Source organism: Haematobia irritans, chromosome 1 (assembly GCF_050003625.1).
Source record: "Haematobia irritans isolate KBUSLIRL chromosome 1, ASM5000362v1, whole genome shotgun sequence".
NCBI lineage: Eukaryota > Metazoa > Arthropoda > Insecta > Diptera > Muscidae > Haematobia > Haematobia irritans.
In genome coordinates this window covers 153,970,909-153,982,547 of record NC_134397.1, presented here as the reverse complement: position 1 = coordinate 153,982,547, position 11,639 = coordinate 153,970,909, and positions in this window count along the sequence as shown.

The following is an 11,639-nucleotide window of genomic DNA, read 5'->3' as shown; positions in this document are numbered from 1 at the left end:
ATTGGTCAATTCTTCGATGATATTATTATTTCATGTTTCGTATAAACCATGAAATACAGATTTGTTTTACTTTTCATTAATCAGCAATTTCTACGATTTTCGATTACATTGGAGATTTTGTTGAAATAAGCTTAAGTGCTTACTTAATGTGTAAGCCAGTGGTATGGTAGGCAAAAACCAACGAAACCATCATTACCACGCACAAGCGATACAATCTCCCCACAGATGCATGTACGAAGTTACAACAGACAGAGTAAAATTCAATTAAACCAGCTGCTGTTTATTAAACGTCGCCGATGTGTCTGCTTGTTAAGATGCGATCTTTTTCTCATATTAACATATTGGTATTTCATAAGCCTTTAATACGTCATTCATTATCAATATAAATTTGCATATAGGCATACAAACCGATGTCCATTGCTTACATAAAATGTAAAATAGTTTAAAAAATATTTAAATATAATGCGATATAAAAGCGATTCGCTGAAGGAGTTTTTAAGAAGTTGGCGTTTTAAATTAAATTCTTTGCATTCACAGTTGACTTGGAGTTCGATTGTAGGTCGAAATAAAATGTTGACAAAATTGTCTATATAAAAAATTTTTGACAACATTTTATATAGAAATAAAATTTTGACAAAATTTTCTATAGAAATAAAATTTTGACAAAATTTTCTATAGAAATAAAATTTTGACAAAATTTTCTATAACAATAAAATGTTGACAAAATTTTCCATAGAAAAAAATTTAATAATATATAGAATAGAATATAATATAATATATAGAATAATTATAGAAATAAAATAAATATAGAAATAAAATTTTGACAAAATTTTCTATAGAAATAAAGTTTTGACAAAATTTTCTATAGAAATAAAATTTTGACAAAATTTTCTATAACAATAAAACTTTGACTAAATTTTCCATAGAAAAAAAAAATTTTGACAAAATTTTCTATAGAAACAAAACTTTGCCAAAAATTTCTATAGAAATACAATGTTGACAAAATTTTCTATAGAAATAAAATTTTGACAAGAGTTTCTATAGAAATAAAATTTTGACAATATTTTCTATAAAAACAAAATTTTGACAATATTTTCTATAGAAATAAAATGTTTACAACATTTTTATAGAAATAACATTTTGACAAAATTTTCTATAGAAATAAAATTTTGACAAAATTTTCTATAACAATAAAACTTTGACTAAATTTTCCATAGAAAAAAATTTTGACAAAATTTTCTATGGAAACAAAACTTTGCCAAAAATTTCTATAAAAGTACAATTTTGACAAAATTTTCTTTAGAAATAAAATTTTGACAAAATTTTCTATAGAAATAAAATTTTGCCAATATTTTCTATAAAAATAAAATGTTGGCAATATTTTGTACAAAAATAAAATTTTGACAAAATTTTCTATAGAAATAGACTTTTGACAAAATTTTTTATATAAATAACATTTTTACAAAATTTTGACAAAATTTTCTATAACAATAAAATGTTGACAAAATTTTCTATAGAAATAACATTTTGACAAATTTTTCTATAGAAATAACATTTTGACAAAATTTTCTATAGAAATAACATTTTGACAAAATTTTCTATAGAAATAAAATTATGACAAAATTTTCTATAACAATAAAATGTTGACAAATTTTTACATAGAAATAAAGTTTTGACAAAATTTTCTATAGAAATAATATTATCACAAAATTTTCTATAACAATAAAACTTTGACTAAATTTTCCATAGAAAAAAAATTTGACAAAATTTTCTATAGAAACAAAACTTTGCCAAAAATTTCTATAGAAGTACAATTTTGATAAAATTTTCTTTAGAAATAAAATTTTGACAAAATTTTCTATAGAAATAAAATTTTGGCAATATTTTCTATAAAAATAAAATTTTGACAACATTTTGTATAAAAATAAAATTTTGACAAAATTTTCTATAGAAATAGACTTTTGACAAAATTTTTTATATAAGTAACATTTTTACAAAATTTTTATAGAAAAAAATTTTGACAAAATTTTCTATAGAAATAACATTTTGACAAAACTTTCTATAACAATAAAATTTTGACAAAATTTTCTATAGAAATACAATGTTGACAAAATTTTCTATAGAAATAAAATTTTGACAAGAGTTTCTATAGAAATAAAATTTTGACAATATTTTCTTTAAAAACAAAATTTTGACAATATTTTCTATAGAAATAAAATTTTTACAATATTTTTATAGAAATAAAATTTTGACAAAATTTTCTATAGAAATAAAATTTTGACAAAATTTTCAATAACAATAAAATGTTGACAAAATTTTCCATAGAAATAAAATTTTGACAATTTTCTATAGAAATAAAATTTTGACAAAATTTTCTATAACAATAAAACTTTGACTAAATTTTCCATAGAAAAAAATTTTGACAAAATTTTCTATGGAAACAAAAGTTTGCCAAAAATTTCTATAGAAGTACAATTTTGACAAAATTTTCTTTAGAAATAAAATTTTGACAAAATTTTCTATAGAAATAAAATTTTGCCAATATTTTCTATAAAAATAAAATTTTGACAATATTTTGTACAAAAATAAAATTTTGACAAAATTTTCTATAGAAATAGACTTTTGACAAATTTTTTTATATAAATAACATTTTTACAAAATTTTGACAAAATTTTCTATAACAATAAAATGTTGACAAAATTTTCTATAGAAATAACATTTTGACAAATTTTTCTATAGAAATAACATTTTGACAAAATTTTCTATAGAAATAACATTTTGACAAAATTTTCTATAGAAATAAAATTATGACAAAATTTTCTATAACAATAAAATGTTGACAAATTTTTACATAGAAATAAAGTTTTGACAAAATTTTCTATAGAAATAAAATTTTCACAAAATTTTCTATAACAATAAAACTTTGACTAAATTTTCCATAGAAAAAAATTTTGACAAAATTTTCTATAGAAACAAAACTTTGCCAAAAATTTCACTAGAAGTACAATTTTGACAAAATGTTCTATAGAAATAAAATTTTGACAAAATTTCTATAGAAATAAAATTTTGGCAATATTTTCTATAAAAATAAAATTTTGACAATATTTTGTATAAAAATAAAATTTTGACAAAATTTTCTATAGAAATAAAATTTTGACAAAATTTTCTAAAAAATAAAATTTTGACAGAATTTTCCATATATATAAAATTTTGACAAAATTTTCTATAAACATAAAATTTTGAAAATATGTTCTATAGAAACCATATAAATTTGACAAGCATACTTTTCCTTTGTTGGTTAAGCTACACTTGTAGTTTAGTCACGGCATGGTTTTAAGCTGAAATCAAAAACAACAATAATGAAATAAAATGTTGACAATATTTTCTATAGAAATAAAATTTTTACAAAATTGTCTATAGAAATAAAATTTTGACCAAATTTTCTATAGAAATAAAATGTTGACAATATTTTTTATAGAAATAAAATTTTGACAAAATTTTCCATATATATAAAATTTTGACAAAATTTTCTATAGAAATAAAATTTTGACAAAATTTTCTATAGAAACCAAATAAATTTGACAAGCATACTTTTTCCTCTGTTGGTTAAGCTACACTTGTAGTTTAGTCAAGGTATGGTTTTAAGCTGAAATCAAAAACAACAATAATGAAATAAAATTTTGACAAAATTTTCTATAGAAATAAAACCTTGCCAAAAAGATCTATAGAAGTAAAATTTTGCCAAAAAGTTCTATAGAAGTAAAATTTTGACAAAATTTTCTATAGAAATAAAATTTTGACAAAATTTTCTATAGAAATAAAATTTTGGCAATATTTTCTATAAAAATAAAATTGTGACAATATTTTCTATAAAAATAAAATTTTGACAAAATTTTCTATAGAAATAAACCTTTGACAATTTTTTTTATATAAATAACATTTTTACAAAATTTTTATAGAAACAAAATTTTGACAAAATTTTCTACAACAATAAAATTTTGACAAAATTTTCTATAACAATAAAATTTTGACAAAATTTTCCATAGAAAAAAAAATTGACAAAAATTTCTATAGCAATAAAACTTTGAAATAAAATTTTGCCAAAAATTTCTATAGAAATAAAATTTTGACACAATTTTCTATAGAAATAAAATTTCGGCTGGGCCGAATCTTAAATACCAACCACCATGGATCAAATATAATAGTTTCCTTTGAAAATTTCAGGAGGCTTGATGACAGATATCCTCACAAGCAGATCAGTTCAACCAGTACGCTTCCCGAAGATAAATGTAAAAATATTACCTATGAAGACTAGATCAGATTGTTTGCGTTTTAGAGGAATCATAAACATATCTTGTAGGTGTGCGAGAATATGATGGAACAACAACTTGATTTGAAATCAAAAATCTGTAGATTTTTACCCCCATTAATTAAATGATTACGTGATGTAAAATCTGGAAATTTGACATTCAGTTTCAAGCAGATTTCACGATCAGTGCACCATCTGTACTCTCAAGATATGAAATCAGTCTATATGGAAGCCTTACCAAATGGACCCATACACAATATATTCGGCACACCTCTTTATGGTCCTAGAATACCTCTAGATTACTAATTTCAGGCAAATTGGATAAAAACTACGGTTACTATAAGCTCAAGAAGTAAAATCGGGAGATCGGCCTATATGGGTGCTATATCATACTATGGTCCGATAATAACCATTTTCCGTACCCATCTTTATGGTCCTAGAATACTTCTAGATTTCCAATGTCAGGCAAATTGGTGGTGGGTATAAAAACATCAAATTGGCCTTTTCAAAAAAAAAATACCAACTTGGTGCTTTCTGGCGTTTTCATTTAGTGCATTTGGTGGTTTTTTCAATTTGAACAATATTGAGTACAATTGATGACATATTGTGATACAAAAATTCTGATTAGACTGCCAAAAGCGTAAGAAACTCAACTATATTGCCATAGAATTTAATTGTTGTGAAGGTGGTATTGATTCTCTTTTAATCAATTTTGTTATTCTTTTTAAAAGTCTAGCGACAAGTGCATTTATGAACTTGAGAAGTCATTACTGATAAAAATTAGTTGAAAGTGTGTAAAATAAGCATTAAAAATTATAAAGATATACACTTGGATAGGCGTTCATAATTTAGTAGAAATGGTTCATCTTTGGAAGCTTTTATACCATCCACCATAGAATGGGGGGTATATTAACTTTGTCATTCCGTTTGTAACACATCGAAATATTGCCCTAAGACCCCATATATTCGTGGTGAAATTCTGAGTCGATATAAGCTGTCCGTCCGTCCGTCCGTCTGTTGAAATCACGCTAACTTCCGAACGAAATAAGCTGTCGACTTGAAACTTGGCACAAGTAGTTGTTATTGATGTAGGTGGGATGCTTTTGCAAATGGGCCATATCGGTTCACTTTTACGTATAGCCCCCATATAAACGGACCCCCATATTTGGCTTGCGGAGCCTCAAAGAGAAGCAAATTTCATCCGATCCGGTTGAAATTTGGTACGTGGTGTTAGTATATAATCTTTAACAACCATGCCAGAATTGGTCCTTATCGGTCCATAATTATAACAGGGAGCCACCGTGGTGCAATGGTTAGCAGCCCGCCTTGCATACACAAGGTCGTGGGTTCGATTCCTGCTACGACCGAACACCAAAAAGTTTTTCAGCGGTGGATTATCCCACCTCAGTAATGCTGGTGACATTTCTGAGGGTTTCAAAGCTTCTCTAAGTGGTTTCACTGGAATGTGGAACGCCGTTCGGACTCGGCTATAAAAAGGAGGTCCCTTGTCATTGAGCTTAACATGGAATCGGGCAGCACTCAGTGATAAGAGAGAAGTTCACCACTGTGGTATCACAATGGACTGAATAGTCTAAGTGAGCCTGATACATCGGGCTGCCACATAACCTAACCTAACCTCCATAATTATATATAGCCCCCATATAAACCGATCCCCAGATTTGACCTCCGGAGCATCTTTGAGGAGCAAAATTCATCCGATACGGTTGAAACTTAGTACGTGGTCCATATCTATAGTTATATATAGTAGATAACCAATCACACAAAAATTGGTCCATATCGGTTCATAATCATAGTTGCCACTAGAGCCAAAAATAATCTACCAAAATTTAATTTCTATAGAAAATTTTGTCAAAATTTTATTACTATAGAAAATTTTGTCACAATTTTATTTCTATAGATCCGGCTGAGATTTGGTACACGGTGTTGATATGTGGTGTCTGATAACCATGCAAAAATTGGTCCACATCAGTCCATAATTATATATAGTGCCCATATAAACCGATCCCCAGATTTGGCTTGCGGAGCCTCAAAGAGAAGCAAATTTCATCCGATCCGGTTGAAATTTGGTACGTGGTGTTAGTATATGATCTTTAACAACCATGCCAGAATTGGTCCATATCGGTCCATAATTATATATAGCCCCCATATAAACCGATCCCCAGATTTGACCTCCGGAGCCTCTTTGAGGAGCAAAATTCATCCGATCCGGTTGAAACTTAGTACGTGGCGTTAGTATCTAACAACCAAAATTGGTCCATATCAATCTATAGTTATATATAGTCGATCCCCTATCACACAAAAATTGGTCCATATCGGTTCATAATCACGGTTGCCACTAGAGCCAAAAATAATCTACCAAAATTTAATTTCTATAGAAAATTTTGTCAAAATTTTATTACTATAGAAAATTTTGTCACAATTTTATTTCTATAGAACATTTTGTCTAGATTTTATATCTATAAAAAATTTTATCAACATTTCTTTCTATAGAAAATGTTGTCAAAATTTTATTTTTGTAGAAAATTTTATCAAAATTTCATTTCTTTAGAAAATTTTATCAACATTTTATTTCTGTAGAAAATTTGATCAAGATTTTATTTTTATAGAAAATTTTGTAAAAAAAATTTATCCATAGAAAATTTTGTTAAAATTTTATTTGTATAGAAAATTTTGTCAAAATTTTATTTCTATAGAAATCTTTGTTAAAATTTTATTTCCATTGTTTTTTTAGTAGTAGCAGAACATTGAATTTCACCTGAAGTAGCTGGAGTAGTTTTTGTTGTGGGACCTGATACGTTAGAATTTATAATATATTTTTGGTGCTTTTTGCCCTTCGCTAGTTGGCATCACTGATTCAAGTTGGCGAATAAAACTGAAGTTTACGGTGAGAAGAGTATCCTACAATTTCGATGTTAAAAAGGGAATCAATATGCAGATATCTTAATATTTCCCAACAATACAGATACGACCAACATTAACCGTTAATTTTCATGACCTACGATGTAAATAAATTTTAATTTCCCTCTAATTGCCATTTACATCAAATACCAAATGGCTTCCCTTAGTTGATATCATTGCTTCATTTTATACAATTCAAATTCATTACCCACGGTTATCTAGTTACTTCACTAAGAAGTCTTCAAGACTACTCATTAGTCAATAGCTGGAGAAACAAAAAGTGTATTGGCCACTTTAACGGTATTGACTTGTTAATTATCTGGGAATTTTTTAACTTTAACCTTAGGCTTGTAGGTCGATCGTTGGACCGATTGAGCTATGTAGGAAACACAATTCGTTTAATTCCTCACAAATGCTAACAAATCAATTTGTTCCTCTTCTTTCGCTAGAACAGCGATACGATGGCAAGAGCATTTCTTCTTAGAATTTCCATTTCAATTAAAAACCCTCGCACAGGTAGAGCAGCTATGTACACTTGTTGTTAGAGGGCTTTGTACGTTACGAGTGGCCGGCTACTGAAGTAACATCAACCTCAACCCACTGCCACTTCCAATCGAACACGTTAATCAGCCAAGCGTTAAGGGATAAATAAACAAGAAAGAAAATAAAGCAAGAAGAAAAAACTCAAATCCAAAACATGAGATCTTCGAAGTAGAGAGAGAGAACAAACAAAAAAATGAAATTGAATGAAGTGAAATGAAAACAAACCAATTTGAGATTCGGAACAATAACAGACGGCAGCAGCGGTCGGCCAAAAAATTTACGGCCGCAGTCAAATACAACACGAAATGCCGCCAATTGTATGTAAATCTCGGCGCAAAGTAAACGCCTATTGTGCTATGAGGCTTACGCTACGACCTCCACTCACGCTAACCGCCAGCAACAAAACACACAAATATTTGTCGATATCTCAATGTAAACATGATAATAGGTGTGTTCGAGTTGAAGTGTTGGGGGGAAATTGTAAATATTTTTTAATTGTATAATTAGATATTTTTTAAAACTATTGAATTTTTATAAATTCTAAAATGCATTTAAATTTCCAATTTCGGGAGATCTTAGTTTGTATCCGACGCTGTACCGTAATTACAACAGATAGATAGGCAAATAGAAGGAGATACTCGTAGTTGGATCTTCTTGGGATTTTGCGTTGATCATGTTCGATGTATTACAAACGGAATGACTAACCATCCATTGGGTCATATTTGCTAAAATCGGAAGAACAATATAGGGGCTTTGTCTAACTCTGAGCCAATTTTGATAAAATTTGGCACACATCGCTAAAATTTTAATTGAACTCTCAGTACAAAACATCAAAATTTTCGAAATTAAACTTTGGCCTCCGTAGTCATATGAATCTAAATTAACCCAATTCCGCATGTGTTGCAAGAATGTTAGTCCTTCCGTCTGTGCAAAACTTCAGGTAAATCTGCGTGAAATTTTGATCTCTGGTAGATATATGGTAGGTTAGGTTAGGTTAGAGTGGCAGCCCGATTAAGATTCAGGCTCACTTAGACTATTCAGTCCATTGTGATACCACATTAACTAAAAGTACCTATTACATATGGACACTTCTAGTTTTAACCGCTGAACCTTCTTGATTATTTTTCTTTGTTGAACCAACCAGATTGTTCCAAAAACATTAGCAGACTGCATAAGTTAACGTTTTCCAGATCCGCCAGTAATATGAAGCTATATGCTCCTAAAAGTTGCTTGCGCTTTACACAAAATGCAGGACACTCACACAAGAGGTGTTTAATTGATTCTTTTTCCTCCGCATCATGACAGCTCATACAATAGTCATTATACTTCGCGCCAATAGTTTTTGCAAAATCGCCTATCAGGCAGCGACCCGTTATAGCAGATATCAGGAGTGATATCTGACGTCTCGAGAACATTAGCATATCTAGTGTGCGGTTTAAGTTGAAATGGGGCCATATTTGCTTGGTGTCGTTACAACCCTTGCAATTCTCCCATCGAACATTTGCCATCCTAACAGCCTTCTCACGCAGCATGAGCTTGCAGGTAGCTAGGGGCATACCAACAAATTCCAGTTCCCCTGGAATATGTAAGGTAGTCCCTAGCCTTGCCAACTCATCCGCTTCGCAGTTCCCCGGTATGTTCCTATGGCCAGGCACCCATATTAGGTGAATATTGTACTGCTCAGCCATCTCATTGAGAGATTTGCGGCAGTCGATGGTCGATATGGTAGATATATCTAAATCTGAACCAATGTCAATTAAAATTGGCATGCATAGTAAAAATGTTATTTCCATTCCCTGTTCACAATTTTAAGTAAATCGGAGTGAAACTTTGATATGACCACCGTGGTCATATCTGTAAATCGGACGACAGATATATATATATATATATATATATATATATATATATATATATATATATATATATATATATATATATATATATATATATATATATATATATATATATATATATATATATATATATATATATATATATATATATATATATATATATATATATATATATATATATATATATATATATATATATATATATATATATATATATATATATATATATATATATATATATATATATATATATATATATATATATATATATATATATATATATATATATATATATATATATATATATATATATATATATATATATATATATATATATATATATATATATATATATATATATATATATATATATATATATATATATATATATATATATATATATATATATATATATATATATATATATATATATATATATATATATATATATATATATATATATATATATATATATATATATATATATATATGAGAACTATATCTAAATCTGGACCGATTTCAACCAAATTCGGTACACATTTTTATAATGTTAGTTCTTGTCCTTGTGCAAAATTTCACGTAATTCGGAACAAATGATTGGCCTCTGAGCCCATAGGAGTGTAAATCGGGCGAAAGCTATATATGGGATCTAACAGGTTGGCTGATAAGTCCCCGGTCTGACACATAGATGGTGTCAGAAAGAGGTGGTTACCGATGAAAACATCAAAAAAATCCACAAAATGATTTTGAATGACCGTAAAATGAAGTTGATCGAGATAGCAGAGGCCTTAAAGATATCAAAGGAACGTGTTGGTCATATCATGGCTCCATCACTACACTCCTAAGTCCAATCGACAGTCGGCTGAGTGGACAGCGACCGGTGAACCGTCTCCGAAGCGTCGAAAGACTCAAAAGTCCGCTGGCAAAGAAATGGCCTCTGTTTTTTGGGATGCGCATGGAATATTTTTTATCGAGAGAAGGGAAAAACCTTCAACAATGACTATTATATGGCGTTATTGGAGCGTTTGAAGGTCGAAATCGCGGCAAAACGTCCCCATATGAAGAAGAAAAAAGTGTTGTTCCACCAAGACAACGCACCGTGTCACAAGTCATTGAGAACGATGGCAAAAATTCATGAATTGGGCTTCGAATTGCTTCCCCAACCACCGTATTCTCCAGATCTGGCCCCCAGCGATTTTTTCTTGTTCTCAGACCTCAAAAGGATGCTCGCAGGGAAAAAATTTGGCTGCAATGAAGAGGTGATCGCCGAAACTGGGGCCTATTTTGAGGCAAAACCGAAGGAGTACTACCAAAATGGTATCAAAAAATTGGAAGGTCGTTATAATCGTTGTATCGCTCTTGAAGGGAACTATATTGAATAATAAAAACGAATTTTGACACAAAAAAAAAATTGTTTTTCTTTGTTAGACCGGGGACTTATCAGCCAACCTGTTATATCTAAATCTGAACCGATTTCAACCAAATTCGGTGTGCATATTTATAATGTTAATTCTACTCCCTGTGCAAAATTTTACGTAACTTGGGGTAAAACTTTGGCCTCTGGGGCCATAGGAGTGTAAATCAGGCGAACGCTATATATGGAAGCTATTTCTAAATCTGAACCGATTTCAACCAAATTCGGTGTGAATGTTAATTCGACTCCCTGTGCAAAATTTCACGTAAATCGGAACAAAAGATTGGCCTATGAGGTCATAGGAGAGTAAATCGGGCGAAAGCTATATATGAGAGCTATATCTTAATCTGAACCGATTTGAATGATATTTTGCAAAATTTACGACACTCACAAAATATTCTATTACACGAAATTGGAAGAAGATCGGTTGATAAATACGTCATTTCCAACCAGAGCGGTTATAAATATATATGACAGTTATATATGAATCTGAACCGATTTTTCCAAAATCAATAGGGATCGTCTTTGAGCCGAAAAGGGACCCTATGACAAATTTGAGGACGATCGGACTTAAACTGCGAACTGGACTTTGCACACAAAA